This window comes from Solanum pennellii, chromosome 5 (genome assembly GCF_001406875.1).
Source record: "Solanum pennellii chromosome 5, SPENNV200".
Lineage (NCBI taxonomy): Eukaryota > Viridiplantae > Streptophyta > Magnoliopsida > Solanales > Solanaceae > Solanum > Solanum pennellii.
In genome coordinates, this window is record NC_028641.1 from 62,401,622 (window position 1) to 62,427,836 (window position 26,215).

Sequence of the window (26,215 nt, forward strand, 5' to 3'; positions counted from 1 at the left end):
TATATATATATATTAGTGGTGGATTATTGATATGGTATTAATATGTTGAGTTAAGACGTGTCTTCCGTGGGTTCTAAATGAGGACTAGAGATTTCATCATAAGGTCCAAGGTAATGAATAGCTACTAGAATGAAAAGTGTATGGTTAAAGGAAGTCTCAAGAGTACACTCGTGTGAAGGTAATTGAAGATTTTTGTAAGAAAATGCATATAAGATTAAGTTAGTCCTTTGATTTTTGTTGGTATTACTTGATTTAAGGTGTCATATATTGATGACAATAGCAAGTTGAGCATGATGGCAATAAGAATTCGTGATGGGTTGTGATTGAGCTGCAACTATATAATAAAGATTGTTGGTTAAATGAATTTTGTATTGTAATGACGCCATGCGAGTATATAAGGTTGTGGTTTGATACTATTTGGTGAGAAGCTTAATTGCATGGATACTTATAGGAGGTGTTGAGTCACCACTTGAATAAAATTTAAAAGAGCTAGAGTAATAAATGGAAAGAATTAGTGTAATGTAGCTTGATCTTTAGAAAGAGGCGATTGAGAATAAAGATATTTACTTTGAGTGCAAAATTAAAAAAATATACCTTCATATAGTAGAAAACTGAGTTGAGAGATGCATAATTTAGTCTATTTTGCTCAACTTATGTTAATCGTGTCACAGATTCACCACATTGATTAAAAACTTTTCGATAAATTTAATAAAGAATTTTACATACGTTCAACTCGAGTGTAATGATAAGTTATTTTTATGGTTTTGAGTTTGTTGCTTAGTATGGTTGGATTTTAAGTGAAGGATATGATAACGCCAATAAAAGGGAAATCAATGATACCTAAGATACATGAATTCATAAAATTCTTCTAGGTATGAACTAATGTTGATAGATAAAGGGATTGGGTTACACGGTTCGATTCAAAAATTCAAGTTCTTTTTGGTGATTATATGTTTGTGATAGTATGTTTTATCAAGGTATATATATATAAGGTAAGAAATGATCGATAGCATTAAATATAGAATATTTGAAAGGACTCGTACATGATTTAAGTCATAAGGTGTGTTATTTTGGTTTTAATGAACCTAAGGAAGGGATTCATTTAACGCTTTTATTCAGAGGATAAGGTAAAAATGTCAAGAGATATTGACTAAAGAATAAGAATGGTGAGAGAAACAACAAGAGGAACAATAGTTTGATGTATTGATGATTTCAAGAAATTTAGAATTTTATGTCATGGGAAATATTTAAGAATAATAAACAAATAAATCACTCGTATAAACTATTGGTTTGTAGTTGAAAGATTTTTTTCCTATGAGTTTAGATATGACTATGAGATGTGAACTACTTCGGTACAAATTTACTAGGAATTTATCATCGACTTTTCTAAATATTGAGTTTTTGTTAGGGTGACAAGCAATGATGTGTGAAATATTATATTTGATTATGTCAAAATAGATTGTTCAAATTATGATAAATAACTTATTGATGTTCGACAATAACTACATGATTAATAAGGATTTCGATTGGATTTAAACTACTTTGTTGATAGGACGATACAAATTGTTATGATGTGTTAAATAAATATTTGATGGTGAGTAGAAATTATGAGCTTATAGTATTATTAGAGGGACCAAGAATTTCGTAAGTGTTTGTGTGAGGTATATGATGATTTTGAATATCAGTTGAAATTTCGTATCTGAAAGGTTACGTGACGTTGGCATTGTAAGTGATTCAATAACTTCATATTGATGGAAAATTACTTTTAGATTTAAAATTAGTGCTATCTGCTTTGAGCGGGACCCATATCTTTCATAAAATGCTTATTATGAAAGAGAGGGCACCATAGTTTGAAAATTTTGAAGGCGATAATGTGTTGATTAAGAAAGCGTTGATACTATTGACGATTTGAGAGTATGGTATGTTGACACCCAATTTTGACACTCCCTAATTAGAATTAATTCATGTGCTTTATAAAGTTTGTGTTATTTTGAATGGTTTAGTCATTTCTTACAATTTTTAGATTATACACACACACACACACACACACACATATATATATATATGTATATATATATATATATGTATATGTATATATATATGTGTGTGTATATATATGTATATATATATATATATATGTATGTATATATATATATGTATATATATATTTATGTATATAATTAGTATATTTTATGATTATTAAAAAATCATTTCAAAAATTATTTTAGTTCTAGTAAAATTTTAGACACTAGTGTAGTTTGAATAATAATTTATACTTTTAAGTTAATTAATTTATAATTGAAATAATTATTTTATTTTGTTAATATTAAAAATCTCATTAATTAATTTATGTTAATTCATATTATTTAGATATTAGTGAAATCCTTAAACCTATCTGAAGAGCAAATTCTAGGGCCCTTTTTTCCAATTTTTCAGCAAAGCCATATTTTGAACCCAATTTCCAGTCCACCCTTTTTATTCATTAACCTTGACTAAGGGCCCGTTTGGATGGGTTTAATAAAAGCAGCTTTAAAAAAGTACTTTTAAAAGTGCTGAAACTTATTTTTAAAATAAGCAGTTATGCGTTTGGATAAAAGTGCTGAATTTGTTATGTCAAACGTGAAAAGGGAAAAATGGAAGAAAGAAATATTAGGGTTATATGGGTAATTTGGAGATTGTATAAAAATATTAAGAGCAAAAAGATAAAAATGTGGTCAACTTAAAACAGCTTATAAGCTAAAAAAAAAAAAGCACCCCTACCCCAGCTTTTAACTTTTGGCTTAAAATAAGTTTTTTTTAACTTAAAATAAGTTATTTTGAGTATTGCCAAACAGCTAAATAAGTCAAAAATCAGCTTTTAAGTCAGTTTGACCAGCTTTTAAGCTGAGCCAAACAGGCTCTAAGTTCAAATCCCATATCCCCAACCCCATTTTCTAGAAGCCCATCCTTTTTTATACCAGACCCAGCCCAATTTTCAACCCGACCCATTTCTTTGACCCAGTCCAAAAGAATACCCAGAAGGTCTGCAGCTTTTTCAAAAGCTTCTCATTCACATCACAACTTTGACCCCAACAGGCAGTATGCATCAATTCCAATGCCCCACTCTGCCCATCTTCCTCACGCGCGCACAACGAAAGCAAATTCCACCCACTTGCAGTAACGACGAGGTCACGAGAGGCAGCGAAAGATCGATCACTCTGCCCCTCTGTCGTCTTCTTAAACAATAGTGTCGTCTACAGCAGCAAGAGCAGTAACATCACGCGAAATCGTCCTTGGGGCAACGGGATCGATCCACGTCACCCCAAGGAAGATTGGATCAATCGAACCCGTCTATCCCATTTCCCATTTCGGTTTGAGTTTTTGTTTTCGGAGAAAAGCTTGTGCGTCCAAAAAAGGAAAAAAAAGTTTTGAATTTCAAATTCGTAATGGGATTTTGATCCGATTTTTCATCTTCCCCCCCCCAAAAAGAATCTTGAAACCCTAATCTACCTCATATATATACTTCATTTCATTCATCTTGCAGGGGGGTCCCTTTTTCGGAGGTCTTGTTTTTTTTTCTCTCTTCGGTTTTTGGAAATAAAAAGAATAGGAAGTGCTTTTTTTTGTTTTCTTTTGATTTCCTGAAATGTTTTTTTAAGCCCAAGATATTGGAGGAACAATAAAAAAAAATTGGAAAGTTTCTTTGGGATCAAAATACACAGAGAAATTTAAAAGTTTGGCCAAAAGAACTCCAAAAAAAATTGTGTGAGACTCGTAGGTGTTCTTCACTTAGTAACATCGTTCGAGCAGATTCTTTTTCTCTCTTTTGCGTAACAAATACATCTCGGAAGAAAAGGTTCATAGTTTGGTTTTCGGGTCAAGCTGCTGTCCAGATTCCTACTCTCCACTCGTATTCTAGTTTCGTGGTTGTGGAGTCACTTCCGACACGCTCTTTCTCGAGTTCTGCTTCCCAGAAATAGGTAATCTACTTCCTCCGATAATTTTCCCTTTACTTCTTTTTTTTTTCTTTTTCCTGTTCCGTTAAACTTTGGAATCCACTATTCTTTGGTTGTTTGTTTATAGTTGTCATTAGGTCGATGCTTGTTTTATTATGAGGTACTTATTACTGTTTTTTTTTTAATTAGTCAGAGATTGAGTACGAAATTTTAGCCGATTTATACTACTGTTGGTGCTCCTTGCCTTTTTGCGTGAGTGTCTTGTTATTCCTCTTCTCTAAACCATTACTGAAAGTTGTTGAACTCTCCCTTCTATCTCTGCCAAGTTGAGGTTCCTCCGAACGGATTTGTTGAGCTATGTTATCTCTTTTCAATAGTATTGTATGATGTATGGAAGTCGTAGATGTTTCTGGATACTTTTAAGCACATGCCCCTCTTCCCTTTACTTTTCTACCCTCTCTACTTTTTTTTAATTATTAATCATTTGTTTTTGTGTCATTTTCTCTTTTAACCAACTGTGTTGTAACTTCCAAAGCCATAAGCATTGAAGGTATTGTCATGTGTAATGGCAGCCACCTTAATTTTCAAAGAGTTAGAGTTTGTTTGTATGAATACTTTTTTGTCATTATTTTCATCAATGGTTTATTTTATCACTATTATTGTGAGCACGAAAGCCTTTTTTTAGCTTAGATTTAGCTTATCGAAATTGATTTCGCTTAGTCGGAGTGATATCTATTTCTCTTTGGTTTTCACTCGTGATTGTATAGCTTCGTTCTTATAGGGTATTGAGTTGACCAAGGATTTATCATTTTAGGAAATCACCCTTTCGTTTTCATATAATCTGTAATTTCTATCATGAGTGTAAAATCGTTGCTTGGATTGGTCACTTATTTAATAGTACTGCATGCTTATTCCTATGGTTCAGTTTATCTATTTCTGGAACACCTTCGTGATATAACTGCTAGCATAAATTTGGTTCCATAGGATTGACCTTTTTTTATTTGCCTTATCTCAAGATTGTCCCATGATATGTTATTCTGCTTTAGCTAAATGCATGAGTAATCTATGGTTATCAAAATTTAGCTTATTCTCTTAAAACTAACGTTATTTGGCTATTTTTGATAAATTGTTTACTTATTTAGTTTACCTTCGTTTTGAAATTGTTGCATTTTCATGGCATTCGCCAAACGGCAAGTAGTGTGCATTAAGAAAATGAAAGTTATGTGGCTTTCCAAGGCTTTCTTCAGAAATACACAAAAATTCATTTGGAAATATCAAACAAATAGTTGAAATGCGGTCATCCGACATTGTTTGGTAGTTTCACCCCGATGTTTATTCAACTCTGGTAACCTCAACTTGAAACCTATTCTAGTAATCCTAGGCTAGGGTGGAATGAAAACCAAAAATTAGCATTAGCCTAAGACGGCTTAATAACCAAGGTGTATTAAGTCCATTTAGTAAAAAACCGCCAAAACCGTGTCTAAGGTCTTTGACCTCACGACACATCATTTAATGTGACATTTAAATGATGTACGTATAGAAACCAATTTGGAGTGGGTAAAACTAAATAGCTTTTGTATTGTAGATATGGACCGTTTCCCAAAGTTTGATATGGTTATAACGGCCCCACACCAACTCAAAATGTGGCATGAAAATCTCAACGGGGATCATAGAAGAACCCTCAACAAATACATGGATGCATTAACAGAATTGATCAACACGAACGGTTTGGCATAGCTGGTTGACGTCCTCACAGGATATTGGGATAGCCAAAGAATGGTGTTCTGATTAGAAACCACCGAAACTACCCCGACTTTGGAGGAGAACAGAGACTGCACAGACACAGTAGGTACTGGGATAGAAAGGAAAGCAAGAAAACAAGAAGACAACTTTATCCCTAATAAACCTTCTGTAGAAAATATTGTTGAACTGGTTCGGGTTGGGAAAAGGTTTTGCCTACTGGTGCCAAGAATCCCATGAAGCATTCACAGATCTTTATATCCGATTTGGACATGCAATCTTCTATGTCACTTACAACCGAGATTTCAAGATCTCCTACAGAGAATGGAATGAAATTCGTCCTCTAACATTTGCTGTAGCATTATTGGGAACAATGGTATTCCCACATGGTCCAAGTTTGAGTATCAATACCCGAGTTATAACACTCGCACATACTTTGTTCAAATGTTATCCGAATCAAGGGACAACAAAATACTATCCTATAGCTCCGGTCATCCTTTCTGATATGTATCGATCCCTGGGAAAATGCAAAGAGGGGCATCGATATTTCCAAAAATGCAACTTGCTCTTTCAGTGGTGGATCCTCAGCCATTTAGCGAAGGGTGCTGGGACTCGGGAGTTGCATACATTTTGAATGGGTGAATATGGACAATCGGAGAACAAGGGGGAGATAGGCTCAAATATTCTCCGAATTAAGAGAAGAAAATCTCCAATGGATGCTTGACCATTTTATCTCCAAGGAAGTCGTCTTGGAGAGTCGCATACAGATTGTGCTTCCCCTACCATGTATTCGAGGAATTCTCCCTTATGCACCCTTTCGAGTCTTGCGACAGTTCAGGAGGAGACAAACTATACCCAATGAGGTGTACTATTGCGCTTATGTATACGATATTGGAGATGATAGAGTGCACGACGCGTTTGAAATGTTCAAGGAATGGAAAATTTCCAAGCGTATGGATAAAGACTCCATTGCTCCTAATCGATTCAATGTTGGATATGACAAGGGTTAAACAGAATGGATGAAGAAGTACATACAAAACGTCTCCTCCTTTCAAAATAGAATGGTCAGAGAAGCCAAAGCATTGGCCGAGATACAAGAGGTAAAGAAAGAATCCCAAGAAGTGTACGCTAAGTTTGTCGAGAACCAAGATACTTTTGAGAAGGCGACTCAAGAAGTGGAAAGACTAAGGCGTGGTTATAATGATTTTGATACCTGGGTCAAGGAGAAAATCGAGAGGCTGCGATACGAAATCTTAGAAGACAACGCCTGGGTAAAGGATTCTTGCTGATATTAAGGTGTATGTTTCAACAATACAAGACTCAGGGGGACGACGACGGAGTAGGACCATATGGAGCAACATAGTGGATTTCGCCCCTACGCGGGTTTTTCTATATGTATTTGTCATTTTAACCCCTGCGCGAGCCTGCCTTTATGCACTTGCGTACATTCAAATGGCCCCTGCGTGGGTTTGTCTTTAATGTTTTATGCTTTATTTTCCCCTCTGTGAACATTATTATTCACTTGTGAAATTTATTATGGGGGAAATTGTTTGTATGGTTCAAATTTACGCGTACATCATTCAAATGCGCTAGGCCTACCCTTGGCACAAAAGGATCCCCCAATATGTTTTAGGACCCGATATGTGTGTTTAACTATTTATGTGCTATTCTTCTATGAATGAGGATATTTGGAACCCACTCTTTTCTAGAAATTTCCAAAATATGCAAACAAGTCACTATTACAAAAGAACGTCCGACCAAAATTTCTAAGTCTTGACTTTCTCACTCAAAAGACCTCCTTCTATACCACAAATCCTAAAACACTATTCTACCATCTCAGGAAAGGCAAAGAATCACTGCTATAAACAAGTGTAAGAACATCCAGATGGAATTGACTAGAGAAGGACTAGAAAGAAAGATCGAACAGATCACTCGGCAAACTCAAGAAGCCAAGGAGGAATGGCTCAGGGTCGACATGGCCACCGCAATCTACAAAGCTGCAACTGTAATGCTGGATGAGGATCTGGCATCACAGATGAAGAGAAAGAAAGATGTTGAGATGGAGACAGAGAACTTGCGAGAGAAGTTGGACATGCTTCGATTGAAAGTGCAAGAAAGAGAAGCGAGAGAGGTGAGGATAGAATTGGAGATTGCCGCTCTATTAGCCAAAAGCATGTCACTTGATGAAGAGTTGACAATGGAAATGGAAGAATTCACCTCCATGAGAGAATATGGCCGCACTGAGGAAGAAGAACAAAGTCTTCCATAGCAACATGATTAATAAACTTCAAAAAATACGCAAAAAATACCCCGTTTATGAGCAAGGAACTAATAATGATCCTGATAACGCTCACCCTGAAGCGATTCGGGAAGACGACGAGGAGGAAATCATCTACAAACCTCCATTCTTAGGCCGTTTGAAAGGAGGACACCAATACTGCAACAAGAAGGGAAATAACTAACGTGTCTTCATCATTTTACCTTTTAAAAGCTCTATTGTTGCCGTTGAATTTCCTTGTAATTGTAATGCACGAATGAATGAAAATGTTTATCTTGTAATTGAACTACGTTGGACCTGAATTCTCCTTGCGAGATACGTAGGTAGCCTCTCCAGTCCCTACCCCTATATTTAAAAATTTTCATTCTCCCCTTTAATTTACGAGAAGATACGAAGACAAGATCAACGGACGTCAAAGAGCAGCTGCAAGAGGACCTTAGCTCAACGTCATTTAGCATTTCTGAGATAGTGTCAAAACAAAAACAAGCAAACTCCTGCTTGTTAAAAAATGTGTTTCCGTCCTTACTCGTGAGTTGAAGATATCCTCAAACAAAGCAACTTGTGTGTTTATCTGTTCTCTGAGTGATATTATGCATTTTGTATTCTGAATCTGCATTAACAAATCCACCTTAAAGTTGTTTTCCCTCTAAGGTACTTTGAAACTGATCTGTGTCGATTGAAAGCTGGCAGATCATCCTTATTTTTCCAGATCAAAAGGTCCCACAGATTCCTTCCCTAGACAAAGCTCTGACAAAGGAATGACAGTTATGGGGGATAGTGATGAAGAATTGAGTCTTACTAATGTTGTGGTGGCTCAACCTACCGTAGCGGACCAGAATGAGTTGATTCTGCAGCTGATGCAACAGATTGCAGAGATGAGGGTACAAATGCAAAGGAGACAGGATCTGCCTCCGCCAGGTTTTGCCGCTAATGCTAATGATTGGAGACCTCCAATCTACTTACCTTCCTCAAATAAACATCAAACCCAGAACCAGCCATCTACACCTGCTTAAAATTCGTTGGTTATAGATCTGACTACCCAAAATCCACAATATGCTTTCGCATCCTACAAAACTCCACCTCCTCCTCTAAACAATCATCCCCAAATGCCACACCATCCTCAAAATACCCACCATCAAACTGCTCCACCACCGCAAAATCAAAACCAAAATCCAAATACTTTTAATCCACAAACATCCCACCAGCACTTAAATCAGAATACAAATCCGCAGACTTAGCTGGAGCGCAGCACTTTCTCCAAGGGAAGTTTTGTCCTGTCCCACAGAATTATCAAACCGCTCAAAATTCCCAGAGTCCCTCTGTAGCTCCACCCTTACCCAAACGAACCACTTTCCAAATTCCCGTCCCTGCCGAGCATGGTTTGCACGGTTCTTAGCTAGACCATTATGAGGAACAATAAAAGGAGTGGAGGGCAAAGAAAGAGATTAAGGTCGATATAAAAGAAGAGTTCAAGAAAGCCATGAAAGAGTACCAATGCGTCTCTGATGCCGCTGGGCTTAGTTATGAAGACATATGTATTCATCCAAATTTGGACCTTCCAGAAGGGTTCAAGATCCCAAAGTTTGACACTTTCAGAGGAGTGGGCAACCCTATGACTCATTTGAGAGCCTATTGTAACCAACTCGTGGGAGTTGGAAGGGATGAAGCTCTATTGATGCGGCTTTTTAGCCGAAGCCTGTGTGGAGAAGCTCTTGAATGGTTCACTGCGCATGAAACCAGGCAATGGCCCAGCTGGAATGCGTTGGCCAAAGATTTTATCTATCGGTTCACTTACAACGTAAAAATTGTTCCAGATCGATACTCTTTGTAAAATATAAAGGAATATCAACCGAGAGCTATAGGGAGTTTGCCTATGGGTGGAGAAAAGAAGCGGCGAGGGTGAGACCACCCATGTTCGAAAAAGAAATTGTAGAAGTGTTCGTGCGGGTGCAAGAGCTCGAGTATTATAATCTTGTTGCTCGTAGGAGCAAAATTTGCCGAGATAGTCAAAGTTTTTGAGACTGTCGAAAATGGGTTAAAAAAGGGAAATATAGCTCGTGTTGTTCCATCACTCGGATCATCGGGAACATTGAAGAAGAAAAGAGAATAAATTGTTGTTGTTTTATATGGGGGAAGGAAAACTCCCAGAAGCTCGTCATAGTCCCAAGGTCGTTCTCAGCCTTCTCAAAATTCCTACCAAGCTTTCTACACACAAGCAAGTCATCTCAATAATCCTCGAATTTGTCAGAATGCAACCTCCACTATACCAAAGTCCACCCCCCCAATTTCCATAATCCATCCCCCATTTACCCAAATCATCCTCCACTCTACCAAATTCCATCTCCCTACCAGGGTGTTCCTCCCAAATGTACTAACGTGCAATCGAGCTACTGATCACCCCTTCCTGCATATCAAGTCCAAGCTCACTCATATCAAAATCCCCACCCGAGCTACCAAGCTCCAATGCCAAACTACCAAGCAAACTCATATCCCAAGAATAAAACTCCACGTCCGAACTATCGAGGTTAGCAATAGTGCCTCTCCCACAAGGATGTTATGATCCCACTCAACCTTGGTTAGAGAAGAAATCTTTGAGGAATTTCACCGCGTTCGCAGAAAGCCGAACAAAGTTGTACGTGCGACTGGCTGCGGCTGGATATATTCACCCAGTGGGGCCAAAACTCGTGGATATAAATTCAAAATTCTATAGGCCAGATCAGAGGTGTGCTTATAATTCCGACAGTGTTGGGCATGACACTAAAGACTGTATCATCCTCAAGCACAATATTCAGGATTAAATTGACCAAGAGGTGGTTTCTCTCCAACCAGCTGCACCTAATGTCAATACCAATCCTTTGCCGAATCATGGAGGCAATAACGTCAGTATGATAGAAACAAAAAATTATTGGTGTGGGACGAAAGTGATAACTCCAATCTTTCATGACGAGTTGGAAAAGGCTTTGCTGCTTTGAGTATCAAAGAGAAGAAAGAGTTCGTTATTTTGACACCCACAAAAGTTGTTGCCTTGGTGCTGTCAAAAACTCTTACCAAGCCAAAATTTGTGATTGAGACTACTGCTGCACAAGGTATGACCTGATCCGGAATATGTTATACACCTGAGGAGCTTGCTCCCAGAGTTAAAAAAAGAATCAAGATAAAAGGCAAATAAGCGAGGGTGAGGCAGAGGAAATCTGGAGAAGAATGCAACCGAAAGATTATTCTATTGTCAAGTATTTCGAGAAAACTCCAGCCCAGATTTCTGTGTGGGCCCTGCTGATGAGTTTTCATTCTCACAAGCAGGCTTTGATGAAGGCTCTTGATGATACATATTTGTCCGTCGGCACAAGAAGTGATAATGTGTTCGCTATGATTAACCAAGTTATCCGAGGTCATCAGATTAGTTTTTGCGACGATGAGTTACCTTTTGAAGGGAGATCACACAAAAAGGCATTGCACATCACTGTAGTATGCCGCGAGAAGGTTGTAAATTGCAGTTTGGTGGATGACGGATCTGGTGTGAATATTTGCCCGTTGTCGACGCTGAGGCAGTTGATGTTTGACTTGGGAAAACTTGAGCAAAGTCAAGTCAACGTGATAGTCTTCGATGAAATACAGAGGGATACGTTGTAAGTGGTGAATCTGATCATCCAAATGGGTCCAGCAGAATTCAGTGCACAGTTTCAAGTCTTGGACATCGACACCAGCTATAACCCTCTTCTGGGAAGTCCTTTCATCCATATGGCTCGAGCTGTCCCTTCTACTTTGCATCAGATGATGAAACTTGTTTGAAAAAATGAGAGCTAGTTATTGATGCGAAGAGAGTCACTCCGGCAGACAGACGTCGATCATTGATGAGATATCGCGAAGTACAAATTTCTACACGGTGGAGCTGGTAAATGCCATCGGTGAAGACTTAGCCCCACAGATTCCCATGTCTGTCGTGTACAAGATGATAGCCACTGTGATGCTGCAAAGTGAAATTGAGCTAGGTTTCGGATTGGGAAGGAATTCCCAAGGAATTGTTGAGCCCGTTCAAGTTCCCGTCAAAGGAGTAAGGTATGGATTGGGGTACATCCTCATAGATGATGATGAGAAGACAAAGAAGAAGAAGGATCAAGCATTGGCCAAGCCATTCCCTCACCTACATCAATCCTTTCCAGTCCATGAATATGCCGAGTAGGAGGACCTTGGGGAAGGAATCTATTGACTTTTGAAAGAGATCGATTATCATTGAGGAAGAGGTCGAGCTAACAGGAATCTATGATTCTGAGCAAGGAGAGATGATGCAAAATTGGACCTCCACGCCCATCTTGATCCCCCAAACTCCTTGGTAGAAGGGCATTGTATTGTGCATATTTAAATGGTGGTTGTCCAGAAGAGGACCGATACCCACCATTTTGCATATTTTTTAACTATTTGAATTTTTAATTTTCCATCATGATGTTTAAAAGGGCTACTTGGACCTATTCCATGGCCAAAGTTTGCACCGTTTTTTCCAATTTGAATGAAAGCCTCTTTTATTTTAGAATTCGTTTATCTACTTCTCTGTTATACTTTGCTTTCCTAACTTTGTCTGTTTATGGTTTCAGTAATGTAAGTTCTAAACCTACCAATGTTATGTCATGTTACGAGATGAATGAACAAAATGAGGCTGGTGATGACGACGTTGATGATTATGAAGAAAAAAGTGAGGTATCAGAGTTTGTTGCCAAGGAATTTTGGAAGTTTGAAAATCAACATAAACCAAATCTAGAGAAAACGGAAATGGTAAATTTGGAGGATTCGGAGTGCGTTAAATAGGTTAAGATCCGCCTTCACTTAGATGAAACTCAAAGAAAAGTCCTAATTCATTTACTTGCCAAATTTATTGATGTGTTAGTCTGGGAAGTCGGTGACATCCAAGGGCTGAGTATCGATGTTGTATGTCATAAATAGCCGACTAATCTGGGGTTCGATCTGATGAAGCAAAAGGCTTGGAAGTTCAAGCCGGAAATGAGTTTAAATATCAAAGAAGAGATCACCAAGCAGATAGAATCTCGATTGTTGAAAGTGACACAATACCCGACTTGGTTAGCCAATGTTGTTCTGGTTGCTAAGAAAGACGGGAAAATCAGGATTTGTGTCGACTTTAGAGATATTAACAAGGCTAGCATGAAGGATAATTTTCTGTTGCCAAATATTCATATTTTGATGGATAACCGTGCTAAGCATGAAATGCAGTCATTTGTGGATTGTTACGCAGGTTATCACTAGATTCTGATGGATGAGGAAGATGCAGAAAAGACAGCTTTTATTACACCTTGGGGTGTATATCATTACAGAGTGATGCCATTTGTCCTCAAGAATGCTGGTGCTACCTATATGAGGTCTATGACGACTATAATTCATGATATGATTCATAAGGAGATTTAGGTGTACGTAGACGACGTCATAATCAAGTCCCGCGAGAGTTCGAACCATTTGACACATCTAAGGAAGTTCTTTGATCGTTTGCATCATTAAAAATTGAAGCTAAATCCCGCCAAATGCTCTTTTGGAGTACCAGTCGGCAAGTTGTTGAGATTTAAAGTCCGCAGAAGAGATATTGAGCTCGATCCTTCTATGATTAAAGCAATTCAAAGAATTACCTCCACCGAAGACGAGAAAAGAGGTGATGAGTTTCTTAGGGATGTTAAACTACATCAGTCGATTCATAACTCAATAAACCGTGGTGTGTGAGACTATCTTCAAGCTGTTGAAGAAAGATTCTCCGACAAAGTGGACTGAAGAGTGTCAGATTGCTTTCGATGCTATCAAGATCTATTTGTCCAACCCGCCGGTACTGGTTCCTCTGTGAGAAGGGAGTCCTTTGTTGCTATAGTTGTCCATCTCAGATAGTGCATTCGGATGCGTACTCGGTCAACACGACGAAACAAGAAAGAAGGAAAGAGCTATCTATTACATAAGCAGGAAGTTTACTCCATACGAGTCTCATTACACTGTGTTGGAGAGAACGTGTTGTGCTTTGACTTGTCTTGCCCAGAAGTTGAGACATTATTAATCTTCTTATAATACATACCTCATTTCCAGAATGGACCCGGTGTAGTATATCTTCAAGAAGGCAATGCCGACAGGAAAATTAGCTAAGTGGCAAATGTTGTTGATTGAGTTTGATATTGCGTATGTGACTCAGAAGGCGATAAAAGCACAAGTCTTGGCTGATCATCTTGTAGAAAAACTCGTTGATGAAGAGTATGAACCGCTTAAAACTTATTTTGACGATGAAGAAGTGTCATTTGTGGGTGAAGATATTTCTGAAACATACCCCGGCTGGAGCTTTGATGGAGCGGCAAGTCATGAAGATAAAGGTATTGGAGCAGTCTTAGTGTTAGAGTCTGGTCAACACTATCCCATGGCGGCTAAACTCCGATTTAATTGAACGAACTACATGGCCGAATATGAAGCTTGTATTCTTGTTTTGAGAATGTCCATTGACATGAACGTCCATGAGCTATTGGTTATTGGAGACTCAGATTTATTGATTCATCAAGTTCAAGGAGAGTGGGCCGTGAAAAACCCGAAAATTATACCTTACGTAAAGTATGTACAGAAGTTGTGCAAAAGATTTCGTAAGATCGAGTACTGACATACTCCCAGAATACAAAATGAGTTGGCCGATGCTTTTGTCACCATCACATCAATGATTAAACATCTGGATACTGATTATATTGATCCTCTGGATATAGATCTGAAAGAACATCCATTCCATTGTTCACATGTTGAAACAGAACCAGACGGGTTGCCATGGTATTTTGATATAAAGAAGTATTTAGAGTTCGGAAATATCCTAAAGATGCTACATCAAAACCAGAAAAAGTCGATACGCCATATGCCTCTCAATTTCATTCTAGGTGGGGAAATCCTTTATAGGAGGACTCCAAATTTGGGTCTTCTCAGATGTGTTATGCTGTGGAAGCTGCGAAACTTATTGAACAGATACATGCTGGAGTTTGTGGCACATATATGAATGGGCTCACTTTGGCAAGAAAGATCCTTCGAGCCGCGTATTTCTGGATTACTATGGAGAATGATTGTTGCAAGTTTGTGCAAAAATGTCATAAATGTCAAGTGCACGGCGATTTGATCTGAGTCCCACCTCACGAATTTTATGCTATGAGTTCACCTTGGCCATTTGTATCTTATGGCATGGACGTCATTTGTCCGATAGAGTCGTCCGCTTCAAATGTACACATATTCATTTTGGTCTCTATTGATTATTTCACCAAGTGTGTGGAAGCAGCTTATTACAAATCGGTAACCAAGAAAGTTGTAGCTGATTTCGTTCGCAACAATCCAATATGAAGGTTTGGAGTACCAGAATCCATCATTACTGATAATGGTGCAAATCTTAACAGTCACTTGATGAGAGATATATGTGAGCAATTTAAAATTACTCATCGAAACTCAACCTCTTATCGTCCTCAAATGAATGGAGCTGTAGAGGCTGCCAATAAATATCAAGAAGATTCTGTGGAAAATGATTGACAATCTTCGAGGTTGGCATGCAATGTTTCCATATGCTTTATTTGGTTATCAAACGACTGTCAGAACATCGACTAGAGCTACTCCATACTTGCTATTGTATGGAACAGAAGCAGTTATACCTGCTGAAGTCGAAATACCGTCTTTGAGAATCATCCAAGAAGCTGAGTTAAGTAATGTTGAATGGGTCAGCAAGTTGATTGATCAACTAACTTTGATTGATGAGAAGAGAATGGTTGCTGTTTGTCAGGGTCAGTTGTATCGACAGAGAGTGATTCACGCTTTCCACAAGAGAGTAAGAACTAGAACTTTTGAAATCGATCAGTTAGTACTTAAGGGAATTTTTCCTCATCAAGATGAGTACAAATAAAAATTCGCACAAAACTGGCAAGGACCTTACATGGTTCGTAAAATATTATTTGGAGGTGCTTTGGTCTTGTCGGAGATGGATGGCACCGCGTGGCCGAAACCATTCAACTCAGATGCTGTCAAGTAATATTATGTGTAAAGTTTCATTTTGTATTCTTGTCATTTACTTGTAATTGTTCTATTTTTGCTTGTATTTGTTTGGTTTAAATTTTATCCCTCTTGTAATGAACTACGTCTGACCTGAATTCTCTAGATTGATATACGTAGGCGGCCTATGTCGGTCTCAGTCACCCCATGTATCCCCTTCAAATATTTCTTTCTGTTTGAACTACGTTCGACCTAAATTTTCAAGAATGAGATATGTAGGCGGTCTATGTCGGCCTCGGTCGGTTTCTTTGTAACTTTTCTTATTTTTTCAACTGGGACAAAATTTTTGAGAAGATCTAAAGAATCCCGCGACCTGCTCAGTTATAGTAGAAAGATAAGCAAGACGGTTAATTGGTACAGAACTTTTGAGGATGGCCTCGAAATTTCAGGACATGTTATCTACAAGTCTGGAGTGACTCTGAAAACTCCCTAGTGAATAATCAGATAGACCTCCAAGCATCAACCTCAAAGAAGATTGTTAAGCCTGATATGACATGACTTGGCAGTGACCTTTTTCAGATACTATTTTCAAAAATTTATTTCTCTAGAATTTTCTCTTTTATGTTTCATTTGTTTTGGCATAAAATATTTTGTATTATTAATCAAGAGTCAGGAGATCGGGAAATCAACCGGAGATAGCAGGACAAGGAGGAGACAATTGAAGAAATCGACACAGATCAGTTCGTTGTTAAAACTAACAATTTTTCTGTCGGCGCAGGTTTATATCTTTGCTATGAAATCAGCAAATTCTTCCGACGGATGGATATGGAGAAGTCATAGGAGGAGAAGATTATCCCAAAATAAATAGTTTTCCTAGAAGCAAGAATCATTTTATATCACTTATGTCGTAGACTTGGGAATATGAATTGTTTATTTCAATCAATTTCCAATAACACAAAATTTATAAAGAACGTCCAGCTAGATTCAAAGGTTAATCAAGCGAAAATCTCAAGGAAGAGTTAATAGTTTCTGTAAAGAACGACATTTGCATCATAATGTTGGACATGATATTATGCATTACCCGGAGGGGTTAGTTATTTTATTGTCGATCAAGACGATATACCATTTGGAAGTCGTTTTGCTGTTATCATCATTGGAGACGATATGATTATCCAGAAAGCACCCAGAAGATCACTATGTTCCTTGACTGAAGCACTATCTTCATCTAGTACCAAGGAATACATCAAGAGTCAATATCTATGCATCGTGGAAGATTATGCATCGCGAGTCAATATCCATGCATCGTGGAAGATCATGCATCGCGAGTCAATATCCATGCATTGCGGAAGATCATGCATCGCTATTCAATATCCATGCATCCCGGGTCAATATCCATGCATCGCGGAAGATATCCATGCATCGCAGAAAATCATGCATCGCGAGTAAATATCCATGCATCGTGAAACAATATTCATGCATCACGGAAGATCATGCATCGCGATTCAATATTCCCGCATCGCGGAAGATCATGCATCGCGAGTTAATATCCAAGCATCGCGAGAAGATTTCATACCTCGCAGAAATTTATGCATCACGAGAAGATTCCATGCCCCGTTGAAATTTATTCATCGCGAGAGGATTTCATGCCTCGCAGAAAAGTTATGCATCGTGAGAAGATTTCATACCTCACAAAAATTACGTGTCATGGGAATATATGCATGCCCCGCAAGAAGTCATGCACTGCCAGAAAATGAAATTGTGCATCCCAAGAGAAATATTTATCCATCGACATCAACTGCATTCTTTTATTTTGATAAAAGTAAACATCAAGAAGAGCCTGGAAGACGACGTCAAGAGAAATACTAGCACACTGCATCAACTTTCATTTATGTTGACATCAAATGAAGAGTATATTCAAGACTATATTTCAAACATAAGACATAAGCTATAATTGATTTACGTCAAACCAATCGAGTTGACGTCAATTGTTGAAAGAGAACAACTAAGTGTCAATACGGTAAAAGACACTTTCTCCCATTTGAATTGCATTTTAGTGTGAAGGAGTTTCATCTCAGTCTTTGTCGAGAGCATCCAAAAGCGTTGATTCTCCAAAACAAACCACAGGTGCGGACAATATTAAAAAGGATGCAGCACAACGCGGAACTTTTTCTTAGCAGCGAACTGGGATGTAGTCCAAAGAGGAGTGTCAAAATCTTAAGGCGCGAGCAGAGGAGCGACTTCCAAAAATATCAAACCACACCCTTATCAAAAGGCATGTGGGTTTTTCTTAAAGTTTTGTCAGTTTTGGTCTCGCATCCGGAAATTTCGATCTACCGGAAGCAAGTTCCCAATCTGAGTGATGATGCGCTAAAAGCTTTGGAAATTATGTCCCTGTAAGTGCTTAATTATGGGTGTGAAACGTGCCACATTCATGGCTAACAGGTTACAAGCCACCTTTTCATGCTCGATTAATTTTGTCACTTGTCTAGAGCCAAAGGTTATCTAGCATAATAGATTTCCTTTTCAACCGATCGAGTCGAACTACAAGCAACCTGATTCCTAAGGTTTAAGCATATGTAGGTGGGTTCAATGCTGAAAACTCTTGGTTCCAACATTCACTCTCGAATCCCATTCTCGAGTATTTCGATCCCTTTATAATCCGGTGTCGAGATGACTTTTGAATTCTTTAAAAATTGTGTGTTAACTCAAGCGTGTCGAACTATAGGTGGCCTGAATTCTCATATAGTCTGAGATATGTAGGAAACCCGTGTCTAGGGTTTGACCATAATTCTTAAAGTTCGTACTAAATCCTTTCCTAAAAATGAATATGTGGTCGGTCAAAATTGCCTTGGTCAATTTCATTTTCTTCGAATTTCTTGCATCGATTCAAGTAAAATGAGGGACAGTTGTTGACACCCAATTTTGACCCTCCCCGATAAGAAATAATTCATGAGCTTCTTAAATTCTCAAACAATTTAAAATAATTAGTTTCATAAAATTTTAAGAAAATATATAAAGTTTGTGTTATTTTGAATGGTTGTCATTTCTTACAATTTTTAGATTTTATATATATATATATATCTTAAAAGGCAGGGGCGTGAGACAAGGTGTTTTATACAGGACGAGCCAAGGCATAAGCCTCTAGACACGGGGCGTAATTCGCTTTATTTTATAAAGTATTCGATTTACATATTATGTATGCAGTTTATGTTATAATGTATATGACATACTCTTTGATGTATTTGAGCTACATATTAATGTATCCGGTTTTTGTTACTTTTTAAGGAATTTATGTAATTACAAACCAAAAAGGGATAGATTGTAATTTCATATTAAAACTATGTGATTCTTAAAATTTATCTTATTATAAATCAAAGTAAGAAAACCAAGGATTTCTTTAAAGAAGTATTTTTTTTCCTTTTACAGAGCTAGTCAAGTAGTATTAAGATATTACTTAAAGAATTTGCACTTCTACTTTAGCATATAATTTATAAATCAAACTTGTTTCTTAATACTAATATTTATGTAATTTTTAAAAATTTTGTGGTCAATAAAATTTGTACACGTGCTAATAATGGAAAGCTCCAAAGTACAAATTTAAATTACGATTTTACCTATGATACAAAATATCTAATTAATTAAATATTATTATTATTATTATTATTATGATTCATTTCATATCATCATCATCATCATTATCGTCATCATCATCATCATCATTGATACACTCAAACTTACTTCTCAAATAAGAAGTAAAGCGGTCGTGTCAAGTAAATAACCCAACTAATGAGGTTGGGATCGTTCCCACGAGGAAAATAGTTTAGACTGAACTTCAATCTATTACTACTATTGTTCTGTCAATTATTTCCTTAGAAAGCAAAAATGATAAAAGGGGGGTTTTCTATTTCTAAATAGATGAAAATAACTAGCGAAATTAAGAGAGACAACTAACAGCTTCAAATTTTGGAGTTTAATAAATTAATAAAAGTAACTAGGGTTTACGTGTTCCCCACAGGTTCATAACTTGATAATTCTAACTATAACAATTCTTTCCTAGTATCTTGCATGCAAAGTGATAAGTTATGTATTTCTAAATCCTTGGTCCGGCATCTAGAAAATTTTACTCCGCCATTGGTCCGGCTACGTGTGTTGCTATACTAATCCTTATCTTTACCTCATATTAAGCATCATATTCGATATTTGACTAAGTTATTACCTCGTACCAATTAATACTAGCCTATTAGATAGTATAAACTAAATCTATTTTGATAATTCCTTTCCTATTATCTGCCTCCTTGGTCCGGCAAGTAGCATTAAGGAGATTTCTAACGTTGGCCATCCGTTAAAAAGACTTCTAAGCGAAAGAATTATTAATACATGCAAGACACTATTCTAGAATTGTTATTTTAGTTAGATTTTACCTCATTATTTGCCTATGGTTCCCACAACCCTAGTTATGGAGTTTAGTTACCCATAGTCATAATCACAATATTCAAATATATGATGTAAGAATTCATGCACTTACTTCAATGAGAAAGAGTAAAATCCAAAAGTTCGCTTGATTAATCAACAAAAATCACCAACAATCAATTTCTGAAATTAATTGAAGAACAAAGAGTCTAACAAATAGTCTAAAAATAATCAAGGGTCTAACCTCAAAAACGAGGTTTTTAGAACGATTTATAAAAAATAAAACCTAATTAAATAAGGAATCTATTTGCTGGAAATCTGTCAAAACGCGGCTGGATCGACGGACCTCGCGACAGATCGTCGTGGTCACGACGGACCGTCATGGACTCCATCGTCCCATACTTGTGCAATTTCTTCTGCTGCTCTCTTCATTACCCTCGACGGCAAGTATGACGGATCGTCACAGGCACAACGATCCATCGAGGGTTTCCGTTCCAAAACACTTGAACTCTTGGAATTTGGGTACTGGACTACTTCTCTGATCTTCATGATGAACCAACAGGACGGACCGTAATGGCTACGACGGTCCGTCACGCTTTCCGTAACCTCACACTTGGTCAGACTTCCCCATCTTCCTTCAGCAGGTGCACTACGATGCCACCTACGGACTGTCACAAGCTCCGTAGGTGGTACTTTTCTGTATTTCTTGCTCAAAAACCTCCGCATTCATCTTGTAGACAGATTTCGTGCAAATAAAGAGAAACTTACATAAAAATTAGCACAATAAGGCTCAATACAAAATCTTGGTACAATAGCATCCATATTTTATCCTTCGCAATCATTTGGCTATCAATCCTGATCAATCTTATCATATTTATGAATACTATCACTATTAAGCTTGAATTATGTGGAATCAGACCATGACACAGACTCACCATGCACTAACACCTATCCTCTTAAATTTCTCACCGAGGTGCTAATATTTCCGGTACTGCAACTAATGTCCTCACTTCAAAACAAAATCCTCATTTTTGACACAATGATTTCAGTTTGAGTATAAGGATTACTTTTCAACACTCACTCTCAGAACAGATTCACACCCATTCATACATATTACCATAAGTTTGCCCTTATTTTCACTGCTTTAAGTTCGCTATACAACTCTTAGGATCACGATAGGACTTTCTTAGCTTGTAACATAGGCTCAGGGTCACGTAAGGTATATTTAGGTATACTTTAGTGACTTTTGCTCTCCTTGACATATCGGCTAAACATACCATTTTCTATCATTTTATTTTGTCCAGTTTCTCATATTCTTTCACCTTGCTATTTTTACCTTTTTTCTTCATTTGTGTAAGTGAATCTATTCTTTTCTTGCTTGTATTTCTTGTATATTTTTTTTCTTTACTTTTCTTTCAAATAATTCTTGAGTAACTTAACTTTTGTTCTTTCTCTCTCTTTGTTCTTTCAACCCCATTTTCCAGAGCATTCCTCATAATAGCCACCCTCAACTCATGGCTTTGCCATGAGTCAAAGTACACAATACCCAAAGTTGGGTCAAAGCCATAAAAAGGGTTGTTTATTGCATTAGCCACCCTCAACTTATGCTTTTGGCATAAGTTGAGGTCAACATGTCCAAGGAGGGACTAGGGCCAACACATTATTCTCAGAAAAGATCAGTTAGGGTGAAAAAGAAAGGCCTAGTTTAAGCTGAAATCATTTGGATCAAAGAAGGATAAATTTCATTTGGCTTTCTTTTATTTAGGTTAAAAATGGGCTATATTGAATAAGGGCCTATGATCCTTTACAAATTGTCTATTACAACTTACTTTTAGCAGGACTAACTAGGCAAGTTCTAGATCAGTACAAATAGTGGACTATCCAAATCTTCCTCACACTCACTTGACATCTCATTACTCTACCAGATTATCAGACACCTAGTTTGAATTTTAGACTTAGGGTCATGTAGTGGTGTACCTTTATGTCATGCTTAGAGCCACAGATTTATCAATTATTATGCCTAGTCATGCATCATTTTCCATTTTGTCAGGATATCATTTTAGCCATCATGCTTCAGAATTAAACTATGTACACAAAATATAGACATGTCGGTTCAACAGAAAAAGTAATCAGTCTCTTGGGGAAAAAGAACACAGGCAAGAAAACCCCAAAAGAGGATAGTGAATTGGGCTACTCAGACTTCACCCTAGAACTCACTTTCCATTTACCCCACACCCAACAAAAAAGACATGCAATTGTCCCCAATGCAAAAAAAAAAATTGAAATACAAGAGTGGTAGGTGAAGAAAACCTAGGGCGCAAAGCACCGACGATCAGCAAGCTGGTGGGTCCGATTCCACGGAACCCACTACCTCTATAATCTGGGCACCCTCAGTAGTATCCTCAGCATCAACATCACTATCAGCAGTGCCTCCCGCTATCTCCACATTTCTGGAGCTAGACGCCCCAGCAGCTAACTCTACTGCTCTCATCTGATGCGCCTTCTCATCAGCAAGCAAGGCTCTCCTCGCAGCCTCCATCTCATGGAGCTCCTTCTTCCGTGCTCGAGCTTCATCCTTCTCTCGACCCCTAAACCTCTTGGCATGCTCTCGAGGGGGAGGTAGTGGAATCTCTGAAGTGGCGAATAGGGCAGCCATCACTGTGTCTTCAGCAGGCTCTGCAGTAGGGGCCTCAGACTCAGGCACCCTAGCCTCTAAGATCATGTCGATGTCTGTGCGAAGACTGTCGACCGCAGCCTGAAGGATCGACACATCCATCTGAGGGGCTGGTCGGGCTAACACCCGCAACTCAAAAGCGTCCAAGTGTTGATGAACCTCAGCGATCTTCCGCTCTGTGTGCTGGACCATTCTCCCCTCCAAGCGCTCTTCTGCCTCAGCAATAGACCTCTGCATCTAAGGCTAGATGTGATGCAGAAGTGTAGCCATTTGTGCCTCTAATTTCCGGACCCTAGAAGGCGGGATCAGATCAGGGAAAGGGGCTGAGTGAGAGGAGCTCGGGGCAGTGCTACTACCCGGGATAGACTCGACCGGGGTATTGTCAGTGGAAGCCGCCTGCGTAGTCGTGCGGGCATGTGCTACCGTATCAGCCAGATTGTCACCATGTGGAGGCAACTTTAGACGGGGCCCTCTGCGTGGAGCCAACTCATTGGCCTCATCCTCGATGAGGCCGATATCAATAGTGCCCAGGGGGTCTTGAGCTGATCAACGTGCCATATTGGAACACCTGCGGACCTACATAGAGAAAATATCATGCACGGGAAAGGGTAGGTAATTGTGACCTTAAAAGCCCTCTCGTGCATGACTGCCTGTAGAAGCCAAGAAAAATCCACCTCAAACCCGGCTATCATCGCCGCCATCAGTACTGCTCGATCCCATGTGACTATATTATCAGAGGCTGTAGGGGAAAGGCAGTGGCGGTCAATCAACCACAAAAACATCGTCGTGAAGGTGATGTTGGCCTTCTTGATGGCTCCCTTCGGCTCGGTCACCCAGTCAGCACCCTCTCCATCAACGGATAAATGCAGGGCCATCTACCTCTTGGTGGTCTCTCTCAGCGATGGCTCACGCAGGAATTGGCCATCTTTGACAATCTGCCATCGGTAGTCAAACTCGCCGGTGAGAGGGGTCCGGTTGGCATCAACATTCTCGCCGTATAGATACCGGTGGATGGCAGGCAGGGAGATATCAACCTGAATGCCACGTACTCGGACCTGCTCCAGTGTGGCCTATTTGGCGGGGGCAGCCCGCCTATCAATCTGTGATCTGAGAGTCGCTACGTAGGAGGCGTAGAACTCTCGGACAAACTCTTCACTATAATGTCCCAACAGACGCGCTGTCCACTCCAGTCGATGTCTGTTGAAGAGATTGTGGATCTCTGGCATCGTCAGAAGACTTACCGTACGGACCCGCCGCTTTAATGTAAGTGTCCGAGTCATGACTCCTTTGTCATTCAAGAACACTGCATCGGAATAGACTTGATACTGCCCGTCGACCCACCACCTGTTGGGCTTGTCGGTAATCGAGGTGAGACACGAGTTGGTGAATCGGGTGTGGATTATGAACTGTCAGCCTCATCAGACGAGGCATACTCTACAGCGGTGACGGGTGCGGGAACCTCAGTAGATCCGGAGGCTGCCTCCGACCACGAAACTCCTAAGGAGCCAGACGCTCCTTCTTCATTAGTAGCTGACCCAGAAGGTGTGCCGGTTAGTGTGCGCTCCTCATTAGAATGGGAGGCAGTGACTATGCCGGACGCCACCTTTTTGAATGTGGCGCTGGCAGCACGTGCAACTCGGGATGGGGTGGAAGTGCCTGGGGGCACGTACTCGGGGTCACGCTCATCATCAAAGCCAATGACTAGGTGGACAGACGGGGCGACAGACTTCGATCGCCCGCGTGCGTAGACTCGATCTTGTTTTGGTGCCATAATAGATAGTACCTGCAAAGAATCAATATTTGTACTAAAAGGAGCAGACAAGACTAGCAAAACCACACAAAATAAATAAACGAGTTAAGATGTAACGACATTTCTATAGTAACAGTGAAACACAACGGACCAGGTGACGGCTCGTCGTGAGTACGACGGACCGTCATGGGGTCCTTCTTGTCTTACTTAGACTATGTTTATATGGAGAACCCTGAAGGAGAGTCTCTGACAAGTATGATGGTATATGCAGGATAGACCGTCACAGGTACGACGGTCCGTCGTAGGTGTCTGTCAGAGGACACTTGAAAAAAATATGGAGACCCTTAGGAGAGGGGACTCTGACCATCATAATGGTCATGCAGGACGGACAGTCGAGAGTATGACGGTCCATCGTAGTTGTCCGTAAGAGGACACTTGGAAAATGTATGGAGACCCTTAAGAGAGGGGTCTCTGACCGTCATAACGGTTATGCAGGACAGACCGTCGTGGGTATGACGGTCCATCGTAGTTGTCCGTTTGAGGACACTTAGAAAAATAGAGAGACCCTTAGGAACAGGGTCTCTGACAACCAGAACGGTTGTGCAGGACGGACCATCGTGGGAATGACGGTCTGTCGCATGTGTCCGTTGGAGGACACTTAGAAAAAGTGAGAGACCCGTAGGAACAGGGTCTCTGACAACCAGAACGGCTGTGCAGGGCGGACCGTCGTGGGAATGACGGTCCGTCGCATGTGTATGTTGGAGGACACTTAGAAAAAGTGAGAGTGGGGTGTTAGGGCTGTTGGAATGGACCCAATGACGGTCTGTCGTGGGTACGACGGTCCGTCATCGGGGTCTCGTTCTGTAACTCAGTGACAGAACTGGGGATGCCCCATTCATCCCCTTTGACCCAAATAGAATTGGTAGTGTTTTAACCTACATTTCTCTAACCCAAATACATAGTAAACTAGCAATGCTAAAGCACCTATTTCTAGACTTTTAACACGGCAAATTTGAGGATTTTCAACCTAGGTCAGATAGAATTTTATTAAAGAATGAACCTATCAAGAAGAACTAGGCTAATACTAATTGATAAACAAAAATGCAATATAAATGAGTAGAAATTAGTGACACATACTTGAGAATTTGAGAAAAACAAGAGAGAAAGGTACTTGGTGATCAAGTAGAGACCCACAGCGGCAGCTCCGACAAGTAGATAATGAATTTTAGGAATTTGGAGAATTTGGGGAAAATGATCAGTTGTAAGAGAGAGGGGTTATGATCTTTGGAAGTTTAAAAGGGAGGGAAATGGGAGAAAGAGTGAAGGAATGGGGTGAAATGAAGGGGTGGGGGTTTTAAATGTTGAATTTTTAAAAAACCCCAGCCGGGTCGGGTCGGGTACGCTTCAATGACGCGACGAGTCCCCGACGACGGTCCGTCTCAGTTGTGACG

General features: G+C 39.3%; 1 long non-coding RNA gene across 1 annotated transcript; it reads left to right on the forward strand.

Annotated features, from left to right (window-relative positions):
- The first annotated feature begins 3,056 nt into the window (after window positions 1-3,056).
- Window positions 3,057-17,048, forward strand: LOC107020970. The gene is made up of 2 exons (XR_001456985.2): window positions 3,057-3,959; window positions 16,709-17,048. It is a non-coding gene; the product is annotated as an uncharacterized LOC107020970 (long non-coding RNA).
- The last annotated feature ends 9,167 nt before the right edge of the window (window positions 17,049-26,215 follow it).